The sequence below is a fragment of the Ambystoma mexicanum genome, chromosome 11, assembly GCF_040938575.1.
Source record: "Ambystoma mexicanum isolate Mex_15411 chromosome 11, UKY_AmexF1_1, whole genome shotgun sequence".
Taxonomy (NCBI): Eukaryota; Metazoa; Chordata; class Amphibia; order Caudata; family Ambystomatidae; genus Ambystoma; species Ambystoma mexicanum.
In genome coordinates this window covers 120,365,105-120,379,388 of record NC_090934.1, presented here as the reverse complement: position 1 = coordinate 120,379,388, position 14,284 = coordinate 120,365,105, and positions in this window count along the sequence as shown.

The window sequence follows — 14,284 nt, the reverse complement described above, 5'->3', positions numbered from 1 at the left end:
CCTCTGAGTAATGTCCGGGGCTACTTTATCTTCATCCCCTGACCATGGTCTGTGGTGGCTTTAGCAGCATTGTAGGTCCACTGTGGCATCAGCTTCTGCCAGTCCCCTTGCCTGGTAAAGTGACCCAAGGTAGACACTCAGCCTAGCCTGTTTCTAGGCCAAGTGGCCATTTTGGATCCGTGGGACAATGTTCATGGTCTGTGACCATGACCGGCACCCACCTTCTCTGCCAGACATTCCTGAGGTTATGAGGTTGGGGTGATTGCACTAAGCACTAGCAAACTGGGGCGATGGATCGATCTACGTGGGTTCCTCTGTTCCGGGCAGGATCCAGTGCTGTAGAATCAAATCCACCTCTACCCCGAATGGTAGATTCCAGAGACCTGAAACCCCCATTTGGACCAGTTTGATAAGTTACTTCCCCAGCAGCTAGTAGTTTTGAGCAGTGTTACTGAATAAACATTCTTTAAAATGCACAATTTGCATCACATTTGATCAAAAACCTCACCCTTGGGTACTCCTCAAGCAGTCTGTCCCAAAAGGACTGAATGGCCATGTGCAACTGTGGGCCACTTTTTCATTGGTGCCCCAGTCCAACCCTGCCTCCGGGTCTGTGAAACGCATAGTAAACTTGGCCATTTCACTATTTTTAGACATATGACACCCCTCTGACACCCCCCAATACTAGCTGGTTTGAGGGGGTCTGAGAAGGGTGTTCTATGCCACATAAAAGGCAAAACAAACGGGCGATTTTGCTGCAGCATTTGTGGACCCGAAAAACGATCTGTGAACCATGATTACAGTTTTTGTAAAAATAAAATCATGCGTGGCCCCAATCGATCAACCGGAAACATCTGGAAACAGCAGGAAGTAAGTCTGCTAACAGAACCAAATAACCCAAATTCGTTTTCACCCAGTTTTTAAAACAAACCGCTGGAAGGATCTCACTAAATGGACGAGAGCGTACTTATGTCACCAGAGTGCCACCCCTAGCAAACAAGCAATGCAATTTAATGCAAATCCAGAAGAGGTTCAGTCTGTAGGCACAACAGAAATGTTGCCAACGTGATGTATGGACATTTCCAAAATATTGGCACCCTTAGTACTTTGCCCTCCCCGCTCCCTTGAGGAAACAGCATTAAGGGCCTCATTACACGGTAGGCGGTAACCATGGCGCTATTAGCGCCATGGTTGCTGCCGGTACCGTACCGAGTCTGCCATGGTGAATGGCGGAATTACCGGCACATTCCAAGGTGTGTGGGGGCGGTAACTCCCCATTCACCATGGCACTTCCCCATTCCCATTTGGGAATGGGGAAGGCGGCAATTACGCTACCGCAAATTGCGGTACCGTAAATGCCTCCAGGGTCCCTTTGCGGGCCCGTTCCTTATCGGCTGGTAAAACCAGCCGTTGAGGTCGGGTCCCGCAAAGGGACCTCGTAGTAAGGCGGTAAGGGTTTACCGGTACCGGTACCCTTACCGGTAACGGTAAAACCTTACTGCATTCCGTGTAATGAGGCTCTAAATGTTTAAAAATAAATCTGTCCAGTATCTATTTTTTGGGGGGAAATCTCAAACCAAAATTGCCTTTTCTTATGGTAGAGCAACTTAACAAAAACTGGATAGTCCTTATAGCCCACCCTCTAATATACACATTGGCAGATCTAAAGGCATTCCATCTACTCGCGGCATCGAATAGGCCACCTTAAATACTCCCAATGCTGGACCAGGAGAAGCAGGAACAGTTTGCCCATCGGAGAGTTCTCTGATGCTGAAGCATCGTGCTCTAATGGGTGGGGAGGGGGGTTGTGGGTTCAGGAGGTAGGTCTTGGGGAGGTTTCCCACCAATAAATAGGTGAACATTAAGAGGGTGGCCAGAATCTGAGGCATTTGCAGAGCACCACAGAGTCAGAATTGCATAAAGTAGAAGATGGAAAACCCAATGATGGGGCAGTAAGGAGTTAAGAGGTGGTGGAGCGGTGTCAACCCATTGATGGTGGGGCAGTAAGGAGTTAAGAGGTGGTGGAGTGGTGTCAACCCATTGATGGTGGGGCAGTAAGGAGTTAAGAGGTGGTGGAGCGGCGTCAACCCTTTGGTGGTGCATTAAGAAGTTAAGAGTTGCAACGTCGTCAACCATTGATAGTGCAGTAAGGAGTTAAGAGTTGCAGCATCGTCAACCATTGATATTGCAGTAAGGAGTTAAGAGTTGCAGCATCGTCAACCCATTGATGGTGCAGTAAGGAGTTAAGAGTTGCAGCATCGTCAACCCATTGATGGTGCAGTAAGGAGTTAAGGGGTGGAGCGGCATCAACCCATTGATGGTGCAGTAAGGAGTTAAGAGTTGCAGCATCGCAGCATCGTCAACCCATTGATGGTGCAGTAAGGAGTTAAGGGGTGGAGCGGCATCAACCCATTGATGGTGCAGTAAGAGTTAAGAGGCGCAGCATCGTCAACCATTGATGGTGCAGTAAGGAGTAAAGGGGTGGAGCGGCATCAACCCATTGATAGTGCAGTAAGGAGTTAAGGGGCGCAGCATCGCAGCATCGTCAACCATTGATGGTGCAGTAAGGAGTTAAGAGTTGCAGCGGCGTCCTGGGCAGCGTAAAGGCTAAAAGCAGCAAAGGGCAGAGTGAAGAAATGGCACCAGACTAATTTCCAAAGACTTTTAGGAAAAATATCTGAAAAATGGCTAAAGGCATACACCTAGCACTTCAGTGAACATTCTACACGCTAACGATACTTTGCCAGATCCAACAAAATAATCACCTTCTACAATTGGGAAGATGAATCTATAATTTGGGGGGATGCAGTAGAGGTCAAGTTATAAAAAGATGCCTCAAAGTGCCAGTGTCAAATGCAGATACCGAATGAGGATTCTGAAAGTGGATTCAGGAGGTGGATTGCAAATGCTGATTCTGCATGTGGATTCTGAATGATGATTCCAAATTCAGATTTAGAATGCAGATTCCAAATGCAGAATCCACAGGCATTTTTGACGGTCCTCACTTTGCGTCCCTTTCTGTCACCTTAGCTGCCATTATCTTCTCACTCCCTACCTTCCTTGACAAATGACACTAATACAACTCCACGCCAGCAAATACCCCATCCCTCCTATATCATGCCACCACAACTATTGAAGTCCCGAATTCTTAATGCAATTTGAAACAATTTACAAATAAGTAAGAATACGATTTCCTTTTGTTTCCAGTCCTCCTCATTAGGAGTTAGTAAACCCATAAGGTGGTAATACCATTATTATATGATTGCAGTTATTGCCTCAAAATAAATGGAGGTATTACCTCTGGTGATATTACTTCCAGAGATAATACCTCCATTCCCTAATCAAGTCCTTTTGGATTTCAGAATGGGAAATAACACCATCTCACAATTAGGCAAAAATCACCAGTTACCACTGGTGGCAATTGTAATTCCGCTTTGAGGTATTACCGCTACTAATACCGCCAAACTCATAATAAGGCCCTTTGTTGCTTATGAGAATGACATAAAAAGCTAGACACATTTCTGATAACAGGAAACCTCATACAATTGAGAATGGTTGCTTAAATAGTATAACGAGGAGTGGACAAGACCCTGCCACCACGAACCATGATACCAAATATTATGCACCCTGGTCTGTATATTCATTTACTTATTTATTTATTGCTTTTATAGAAGGATCTAAACCCTGGAGAATCAAGGCGCTGGTTACACGATTAGAACAACAGGTGCAGGTTGCAAGATGAAACAAAGACATTAGGTTCATAGTCACAGGTGAGTAGGTCGGACCAGGGTTGGGCACAGGGAGAATATCAGTGTCTTGAGATGTTTGCGCAAGGCACAGTAACATTGTTCAGACCTTAGTGCAAGGCGTAGTGCGTTCCATTTCTTGGAGGCTATGACCAGGAAGCTCAGCCCTCCTCCGTATCTCTTTAGTCTGAATCTTGGAGTGATAAGCCGGCGAGCATTAGAGGAGCGGAAAGGTCTAGAAGATTGTGCTTTTTTGAGTTGTTGAGCGAGGTAGGTGGGGCGGATTTTGAGAGGCATTTGTGGGCGATGGCTAATGTAAAGATAATACGCTCGCGTATAGGTAGCCAATGGGCGTTTCTTCTGTCAGCCCAGATGTGCTGGTACTTCGGGATGTTTCGAGCAGCCCTACGTGCATTGTTTTGAATGAGGAGTTTGGTGATGTTTCAGCAAATAGAGCATTACAGTAATCCAGTCTGGAGCCAATAAGCGCATGGGCGATATTCATGCCATCTCTTTGCTTCTCTTAACTACCTTCAAGCAAATTATTTGTTTGTGTAAAATAAATAAAATATCGTCCCATCTAGGGACCCACTGTGTGGAATGCAAACGCTCTTTAGAAGTACGTAAGAGAGATAATGGGCCTCATTACGACCCTGGAGCTAAGGGAGCTAAGGGGTTAACGGCGCCGTAAAAGGCTGCGGCGCCGTTAACCCCTTAGCGCCTATTTACGAGGTCCCTTTGCGGCTCCCGACCTTAACGGCTGGTCTGTACCAGCCGTTAAAGTAGGGACCCGCAAAGGGATCTTGAAGGTAATTACGGTACCGCAATTTGCGGTACCATAATTACCGCCTTCCCCATTCCCATTGAGCCCTATGGGGCAAAAATGGGAATTGGGAAGGGCCAATGGTGCATGGGGAAATACCGCCCCGCCAACCTTGGAATGGGGTGGTAATTCCCCATTGCACCATGGCGGACTCGTTACAATACCGGCAGCAACCATGGTGCTAATATTGGTTACTGCCGGTGTTGTAATGAGGGCCAATGTGTGTTATGGCAAGAGTAAAATTCAAGCGTGAAATGTATGCATAAACATTTAATGCATGATTTTACTCCATGTCGGATTTTCAGTCATTTGTGTGGTGGAGAAGGGTCATGGATTGTAATTTATGATTCTGCCCCCCCCCACCCCCCGTACTCTCTGTCACACAAAGACTCCTGCAATTACACCAGCATGACATTTTCATGCTGGTGTTAATGCTGAGTCTTCCTGTGGAATCCGCCTGCTTTTTACACCATCCTTTGTAAAGACTGCCTGCCAGGTGTAAATGACAGGCAGTGATCACTCTATTTGCACTGCAGTGTGCAAAAGGGAGGCATCAAGGCGTTTTCACCTCCGCTTGCACCTCCCTTATGCACTATTGAAGTGCAAGTCATGGAAGTTACGCAGAGAGGACCTGTTTGCATGTAAGAGCCAATATTACAGGTCTCCTCAGCGTAATTTACAGGAACTTTAAAAGATCAGCTTCCCAGTGTTTGCCATCTACCTTTTGGAACTCAGTCACAGGGGTGGACTGGCCTATAGGGAACTCTGGAGATTTCCCAGTCGGCCTTTGCACTCTGACCAGGGGTGGACTGGCCTATAGGGAACTCTGGAGATTTCCCAGTAGACCTCTGCACTCTGACCAGGGGTGGACTGGCCTATAGGGAACTCTGGAGATTTCCCAGTCGGCCTTTGCACTCTGACCAGGGGTGGACTGGCCTACAGGGAACTCTGGTGATATCCCATTCGGCCTCTGCACCCCAGGGGTGGACTGGCCTATAGGGAACTCTGGAGATATCCCATTCGGCCTCTGCACCCCAGGGGTGGACTGGCCTATAGGGAACTCTGGAGATTTCCCAGTAGACCTCTGCACTCTAACCAGGGGTGGACTGGCCTACAGGGAACTCTGGAGATATCCCATTCGGCCTCTGCACCCCAGGGGTGGACTGGCCTATAGGGAACTCTGGAGATTTCCCAATAGGTCTCTGCACTCTGACCAGGGGTGGACTGGCCTATAAGGAACTCTGGAGATTTCCCGCTTGGCCTCTTCACCCTCATTCTCTTTAGTGTGTTAACCTACATTACTTCCACATTTTCTCATAGGAAATGGTTGGGTTTGCTGAAAAGTTGTAATAAGGGGTCCCTTTGAACATTTTTCCCAAGACCTCTTTTGGTTGACAGTCCACCCCAGCTCACTCAGCACCCACCCATGACCCCAAAATCACAGGTTTGCCTCTCTGTACAATCAATGCTTTTGTGGATGCGGACCGTTTGCCATTGCCATATATCCTGCTGGTTGCAAAGACTCGCACCTTCATGCTTCTAATTGCTAATATCCTGAGACTTGGAGAGCAAAGGATGTGCTGCCAAACACTAAACACTTCATCTAAACTACAAGTCCAGTTAGTGGCGCAATCTCATCATGATTTTAATTCTTATTACCCACAAGAAAGTTTAAATGCGATTTCTTCATATCAGCATATGAGGGCCGCCATTTTGCCGCAACCATGTCTCTCAGGCAATAACGTCTCCATGGCTTATAATTCCTAGATGATCTAACCACTCACATGAAATATAATGTGTGGGGGGGGGGGTGCTGATCAACGCCCTCATTCAGAATGCATTTGCTGTAATCCAAGGTTTTCAAGCCATGGGGATAATGCGAAGGTGTGTCCCACCATTGAAAATCCGGCAGTGAACACGCCCTGACACGGACCCATATCAAATTAATTTTTAAATTTCCCTGGAGCGGGGAAAGGGGAACATTAAAACAAGTGCTCAAGAGAGCACTGGAGGATTGCGAAATGAGTCACTCTTTTAACAGGCTTTTCCGGCAACAAATAAGACTTGTTTCTATTGCAAAAATATTGGCACAGGAGACACAAGTTCAATTGAGTTTCGTGGACCATGTGGCTGTGCTTGAAAAGAGGCACTCAGACATAAATGAATGGAAAGGTCACCAGCATTGCAAGTAATGCTAGGCTTAACCACCCACAGATTGTTCTCAACATGGGGTTTTGCAGACAGTACACCATTTAAATAATTGGGCAGTGCATGGCACTCCGATTGGGCGTGTCGCTGTCTCAGTGGCATTTGGACATCACACAAACCCTTGATGGACTTTAAGAACCACACACAACAGATTAGCACCCAGGGTGGGGGTGCTGGCCAATCAGGGTCCTCGGAAAGTGGTCTCTATTGTATGGTACAAGCCTGTGTTCCGAACAGCCTGGGTAGCCAGCTCCCCCTTCCCTTGACTGCTCCCGCTACCCCCTCACCTCTTAGCGCATGCATAGTTTCCTACGCTGGGGCTGTAGGAGCTGGGTGCTAATGGCGATATTACCCTCGGCGGTGGACCGACCCTGTCGGTAATGGACCGCCGCCTGCATTAAGTCACGACCGCCTCGGGTAGCAACTCATTTTAAAACAACCCATCTTGTGCCAGCTAATTTGCAAGATCTAACCATACTGCGCCGGCTACGAATTCTGCACAATTGTTACGCAATTACACGCTTTGACTTAAAATGAAAAACTAGTTATAGTGCTTTTAAGAAGACCTTAATGAGCTGGACGGCTCGGTTGAAGTAGCACTACCCTCAGGTGCTTAGAAGAGAAAATAGACAGCGCAGGAATCCCACATCTGGAGGGCACATGCTCCCTTGCACAGATCCTTGTTTTCATTTAGGCATTCAGGGTAGCGATGCAAACAGTTAACAATCCCTGTTCACCCACATCTGCAGGTGATTTCTGACTTCATCTGCACTGGGAATGCTTTCATTCAATTAATTAGAACAATATCGGCCGTCCTTTTGAAACCTATCTGCATAGGTCGCGGCATCAGCGTAGAATTGGGTTTATTTATTTTAAGGCATTTTTTTGCATATGAAATTATAAGTCTGGAGGAATAATTTCATTAAAAGTAAATATTAGCTCAGTTTGGATGCTCGGTCCAAGACAACGCATCTGAGTTTGGTTGGTTGCGTGTGTGTGAAAGAGCTTGCTGGCATCACGTAGCTTGACATTTGCAACCATTTATTTTGAATAAATTCAATTTTTATGCTCTGTCCAGCCTTTTTTTTCTCTAACTAACTGCCAACTATTTCATAAGGGAAGACGCGTAATCTGTGTTGATGTTTTGTCTTCTAGGTAATCGATCACCGGTCGTTTCAGTGATAATGTTTCCATTTGGGGCGCTTGAAGTCAGGTCAGTAGTTCACATATTGGCGATGAGGCCGTTTAATGGATCCCGGCCAAGAAGGAGAAGGCGAGCGAAGGAACATTGGCAAGGCCCATCCCTCTGGGACATTGCTTTGATCTTGGGGTTTAATGAAGTTTGTCAGCAACCGTTCTGGGTCTACGGCGTGTAGGTATGCGCCTAAGCCACCTCAACTGGGATCCGTCTCCGTAATTCAATAGAGAATTTGGCAAGGATATCAATGGTAGGACCGTAACCATGCATTTGACTTGAAGAAGGTATATTGCTGTTTTCTTCTATATCGTTTAACATTGTGTGAATTTCCTTCCAGGGAACAGCACTGGGCTTTGACTGTGGAAATGAGAAACATTCACACATGCAGGACTTTTAAGTGGAACAGGCCAGGGCACTACACGCCTCCGCAGGCGTGCCTGACCCATGAATCGCAAGACAGTTGTGGAGGGGGGCCTTCATAGGGGGATAGGCAATTGGATACTGCTTGTTCATCCAAGCGTTAGCTTCTCCACAGAGAATGCCTTCAGGGAACACCATCCTCTTGGAAACTGTTGAAGTAAAAAAATACATAGGCCCTGCCACGTCCACGATAAGGTGGTTTTCATGGACTGGCGGCCTATGTTGAAATTTAGCCACTTGCCAAAATGGAGTGCCTTCCAACATATAACTGCTGCGGGAATCCTCCTAGGTTGAATTCCTGGAGGATGTCAAGTGTGAAGCAACATAACATCTACTTGAGGCATTTTTTTAATTTTTTTGTCCTATTTAAAATGTTTAAGAAACAAATATATTGTTCCCGAACTTAAGGACTGCAACGTAATGGCTGTAACTGGTGCAAAGCAATATGTGCCCTCTCTTCCAGAATGGAGCGTGGCTCACACTGTATTGCACTGTTGTACTGAGAGAGCTCTGTCTTTAAAGAGGAATTTAGTTTTGTTAAGTATCTGTGTGCATAATCATGTTTTATTCATTTGTCAGTTTGTGATTTAGCCTGCTTTTATGGTGTCCTTTTATCCGCCGAAAAGAAGCTTTATCTTTGAACCAGAACCAGGACTTATGTGGAACCAGAAAAGTGGCTACAGTGTTCACAAATCCAAGACAATACCAAGGTATTCACGTGGACCAACTTTAGGATTGTCCGCATGATGGATCAAACTCCCGCAGAAAATCTCATTTGGAGTTTCCACATGGGAATCCCTTGCCGTGCCGTGGCACAAGCATCAGAATTGATTTGTCTCGGGCAGATAGCTCAGGGGCAACCTGCTCGCCTTGGAAGCAAGACTACACGGAGCAACACAGGTTTGATCCCAGGGTCCGTGCTTAGAAACCTCTGGGTCTTAAGCGCGTTATAAATACCGTATCGTATCATTTTCTTAGTGATTTTCCTCTGCGATTGAACCCATTGAGGATGAGAGTGTGGGGTCATTTCAAACTGGGCCTAGAGGTCAAACAAGGCATAAATGGAAGCCGGAATGCGTTTCTGTCTTGTGTTTACCGGTGTGGGCCTTTTCCGTTGTCTTCGAAGGCAGAGAATGGGCACGAAGCAGAGATTGGATATCACCTCGCTATCCACCTTTGTCTTGAAAAAGCCCTTCCTGTTAAGCCTCCAGGAGAATTTAGTGCAGGCGTGACACGAACAGACTATATTGAAGACGCCTTGCATTATACTGAGCAGGTCTATTCCATAGGAACCCATTAGTATACGCAGCTTATAAAGCATAATTCGAAGACGTTAACTTTTTTTCGAAGTGGAGAGTAAAAGTGGAGAGTAAAGGCGATTTCTCCTCCTTTTGCTCTTCTCAGGATGTAAGTGCAAACGCTGGTGGTCTCCTGCATGCAATTAGCATATCTTCTAAAATGCCTTTCTCTATGTTTATAATCTTTGGAAATCGATGTATTCGATAAGACAGCTATGACACACAGGCGCACGCGTTGCTTACAGATAAATGGCTGCAGGCATATGAAATAGACAACAGAGTAGCGCATGGATGCGTGGGTGGATGGATGATGCATGGCAGAAGGGCAGGCGTTATAAGCAGAGTGATGGCGAGGGAGACAGGTGGCTGGTGAAAGGTGCTGGCAGACTGTCACAAAGGCAGAGACAAACGCACAGTGGTCGACAGAGAAGCATAGTTGCCACCAAGACCCATTTCAATCTGTAGGTGCTTCCTGGTGTTTTCTTTGCATTCTGGGACTTGTAGTCTGAGTTTTATAATGGGAAAAGTTGCCCGAAAGCATAGAAGAAAAAAAACCAGAACTGGATAGGCAGCATCAGATTGGAAGGGGTCATGTTGGCACCCATGGAGACAGTGAGAGGCAGACAGATGGGGAAAGACGAAGACGGAGATGGAGAGACCCTGACAGGCGAAAGACAGTCAGACACAGGAAAAACTGGCACTGTGCATTCAATGAGAGCGGTACAGCAGGCAGCTAGAGGACCGCTATGCATTAATTGAAGTATAAGGCCCACATATGGAAGACATCCATATGGCTGCGGCACATGTTGCCAGAGAGCAGTATCAGTGTAAGGCCAAACATTAATATTTATGCTTTCATCAAAGGCCCGCGGCGTGCCGTGTTCTCTGTGAGTTATTGTAACACCAGGCATGTGATTGATGGCCAGTCGCTGCCCGCCCCGAGAAATGCTGGCAATTAGGGCCTAGCGTGTGCTGTGTAACAGGGTATAGACCTAAACACACTCGGGGTCCCCGCGGCCCGCTGCAGGCTTCACGCCGAAGTATGTGCGCGTAGTCTTCCGCTCCCGAGCCGGGCGCGCGACGGGGGATCCTTTCAATATTTATTTATGGCTGAAAGCATCAAATACACACGGCGGCTCACGTGCAAACATTTAGAGAAAGAATGTAAACAGACTCGATAAACCTATCATTGATGGCGAACAGCTTCCTCGCGCAGGGCGCGTATATTTGTAATGATCAGTTGGGAATTTGAATCTTTGGCGTGATGCCAGGCTCGTTTAAACAATGACAGGCAATGCCAATATTTCTGGCTTTGCAGTTTTAGAAGATACGATTTGACTGTAACCCCAAAGTACAAACAAGCATTGCCAAAGCCATTAGGTCGGGCCTTCGAAATGTAGAGGGCAGTATTTTCCTGTGATCCCCCACAGGACAGAAAAAGGGCTTACCCTTTACATTTGCAAAGCTGGACGTATTGGATTTGTTACTTCTTAGTTCTAGAATTTCCTTTGAATATAATTCAGCTCAGAGTCTAAACACTGTGAATAAAAGACCAACGTTGCCATGAAGGACGCTCACGCAAGGTCAGTCTATTGCTCAGTGCCGCCTCTCTGTTTTTGGGGGTTCCCCACCACACTACCTCCTCTGCGTGGCCCCTCTCTCCCCTCCCTCCTGGCCCCTTCACTGACGTGTGATGCCCTCTCGTTGCCGGGGTCCCCATCAGCGAGTAGAGCACTCGCTTTGACATCGGTGCAGAGTCTGCTAACGCAGGTTCGAATCCCGGCGGGGCCAAACTCAGCTCTTCATCCTTCCCAGGTCAATGAATGAGCACCACACACTGTGGGTAATAATAAGCAGCGCTCAGATACCTGAGGGTTCGTAGCGCTATATAAATGCCAAATTATTAAGTGTGGTCTCATTTGCATACCCACACATCTCTGGTAAACAGAAACAAAATTCTACAGGCACAACCTTCAATCCAAGTAGCCGTTTGCAAGTTCAGAATTTGCTTTAGCAGTTTGCAGAAAGCAACAAGGTTGCAGGCATGGATGGTAGTTACAGGCTGAGGAGCAAACAGCGGTAGATGTTAATGTTAAAACATATTTATACCGTGCACTGGCACCACCAGAGTGGTCCCCTGGCGCTATATGGCAGTGACAGTAAGTGGCCTCTGTGCACAGGTGGGTGAGGTTGAGGAGTCACACACAGGAAGAACGGTCCCTGCACAGGGTTGTGTATCATGTTTCATAGGAGATCATACGATCTCAGAATATGCAGTCTGGCTACAATCACAAGGCTGCTCTGCAATAGCACATTTCCTTTCCAGTGCTGGTTGTTCCATCCCTCCCCTTGGTAGCATGACAGAAGCTCTGGATGTGCTGTTTGATGAAGTTCACAAGGCTGCACTGTAATGAATCCCTGCAACCCCAGTACTGACTACTGCACTGATTGATACCTTCCACATGGATGAAACACAAGAGGCATGAATAATCTGTTTGCCAAAGATCACAAGGCTGTTCTGCATTGAATACCTTCACCTCTACATACTGATTCTTTTTGATCTCTCCCTATGAAAACATGTCCTCGTAGTGTACATTTAGACCAATCTCACAAGGCCTTACTGTAATGTATTAGTCCATCTACCAGTGATGAATGCTATTATTCCCACCCATGGAACAAGAGAGCTCTCAATTACTCCTTGCAAATGATTTCACGATTATTCTATAGTGAGCGTCAGTATCTCCCAGTGCTGATGTTTCTTCTTTCCTGGAAAGCGACAGCTAAAAATAATTTACAAGCCAGACAGAGTTCCACATTTTAGGAGCCATACTTGTGAAGATTGAATACCACCCTCATCCAACACCTTTTAAGTGTTGGATGGACAAAAGCTCTTTAGCTGAGCATGCGTGACCAACCCTAGTAACCTGTCAATGCATTTTACTTGGGTCTAGAGCGGGCATGCATAACTATTGCCCTTGAGGGCCACACGTGGGACAGTGATTAAAGGAAATCCAACACGAATAGGCCTTAAGAAACTGCATTTCTTCTGGATACAAAAGAGATATCATTTCCATATTTTATGATTATTTGGACAAAACGGAGAGGTTTGCATGCTCGTTGACTAGCGTTGTATGCAACCGGTCTAGAGAGGTTGTCCTTTCTTCATGTCTCCTGGCTGCAAACGGTCAGTGGCTCACAGAGAGTTTTGTCACACATTAATCATTCTATGGCTATATTAACCAGACTCAACTGACTCTAGACCAGTAGTGGTCCAATTTGCTGAATTTTATGAATGCTCTGTTCCTAAATCTGAGTCCTCTCTGTATGGACTACCAAGGGGGTGACACAAGGTGATGGATTTATCCCGGAGTCAATGGATGATGGGGGAGCTATAAGGATGATCCCCTGGTATGAGAAGGATTCCCATGTTCACTCTCCCTTCGGTCCCTTCACTGACAGATGACAGTCCAAGAACCCCTGGTGCGTAACCGCTCCACTGAAGCTCTCTCTAGGCAGACCCAAGCCCCCGAGAGAGAAAACAGCACTTCACTATAAGTAGGGTTAGTTGCATTCCCATGATAATAGTAACATTTGTCTAGATACTGCTACAACATCTCCCCTGCACACCCTTACCCCCGCCTATCAGAGAAGTCACTTCAAAGCTCCAGCAAGACCAATGTTGCAAGTTTGTGGCCTCCCCTCTGTGGGTTTAACCACGTCTGATATAAAGTTCATCCATTGTATCCTAGCCGAGTGTTCCCTTACTAAGTCGCGTTAGAAACCTTACCAAGAGATTGTCCCGCATACATTTCACACAGTGAGGAAACAGGAGACCTGGGTCCTGTGTGTGTAGCCCTAGAGTGTCTCGAAGGGGCGAGTGGCATCCAAATTGCCAGAGAGACGAATCCCAACCCGGCCCACATTATAGTACACTAGTGCTTACACTAACCAAAAGCTCAAGCCAGGGAAGGTATGGGGTGCAATATTAAATCCATAAACCCGAGTTATTTAGTGTGTGTGGTGGTTGGAGAGGGCGGTTGTGGCAGGCAGTTGTAGAGTGTTGGGGAGCTATAAAGGGCTGATGAGGAAGCGTTGGGGGTGATGGGGAGAAGAGGAGAGAAAGGACAGGAGGAGGTGATAACATCAGGAGGAGAAGATTGTACAGAGTTTGAGGAAGTGATAATATCAGGAGTTGAACATGTTCCATAGGTGGAGGAGGTGATTATATCAGGATGTGATGAAATGTAGAGGTGAGGGCAGTAGAGAGAAGCAGGAGGGCAAATACCTAGCTTGGGAAAATAGGAAGAAACAAGGGGGCTGGCTTTTGCCCAAGGCATGCAGATGAACGATACCCAGGCAAGGAGGCCATCCCAGGAGTAGTCAGGGCAACCGGTAGTAGGAGGCCCAGAGTTTTGTGGAAGGATTGGTGTTGGCACTGAGGATAAGTGAGGTTGCAACTCCTAGCTCCATCTCCTCCTGATGGCATTTATTTCACCATCTGGTTGGGGACATGACAAGTCTTAGCCAGAGAGTTTTGGGGGATGAGGAAAGGTCACAGGGCTCCATTTACTCCTGAGAACCCTGCTACCAA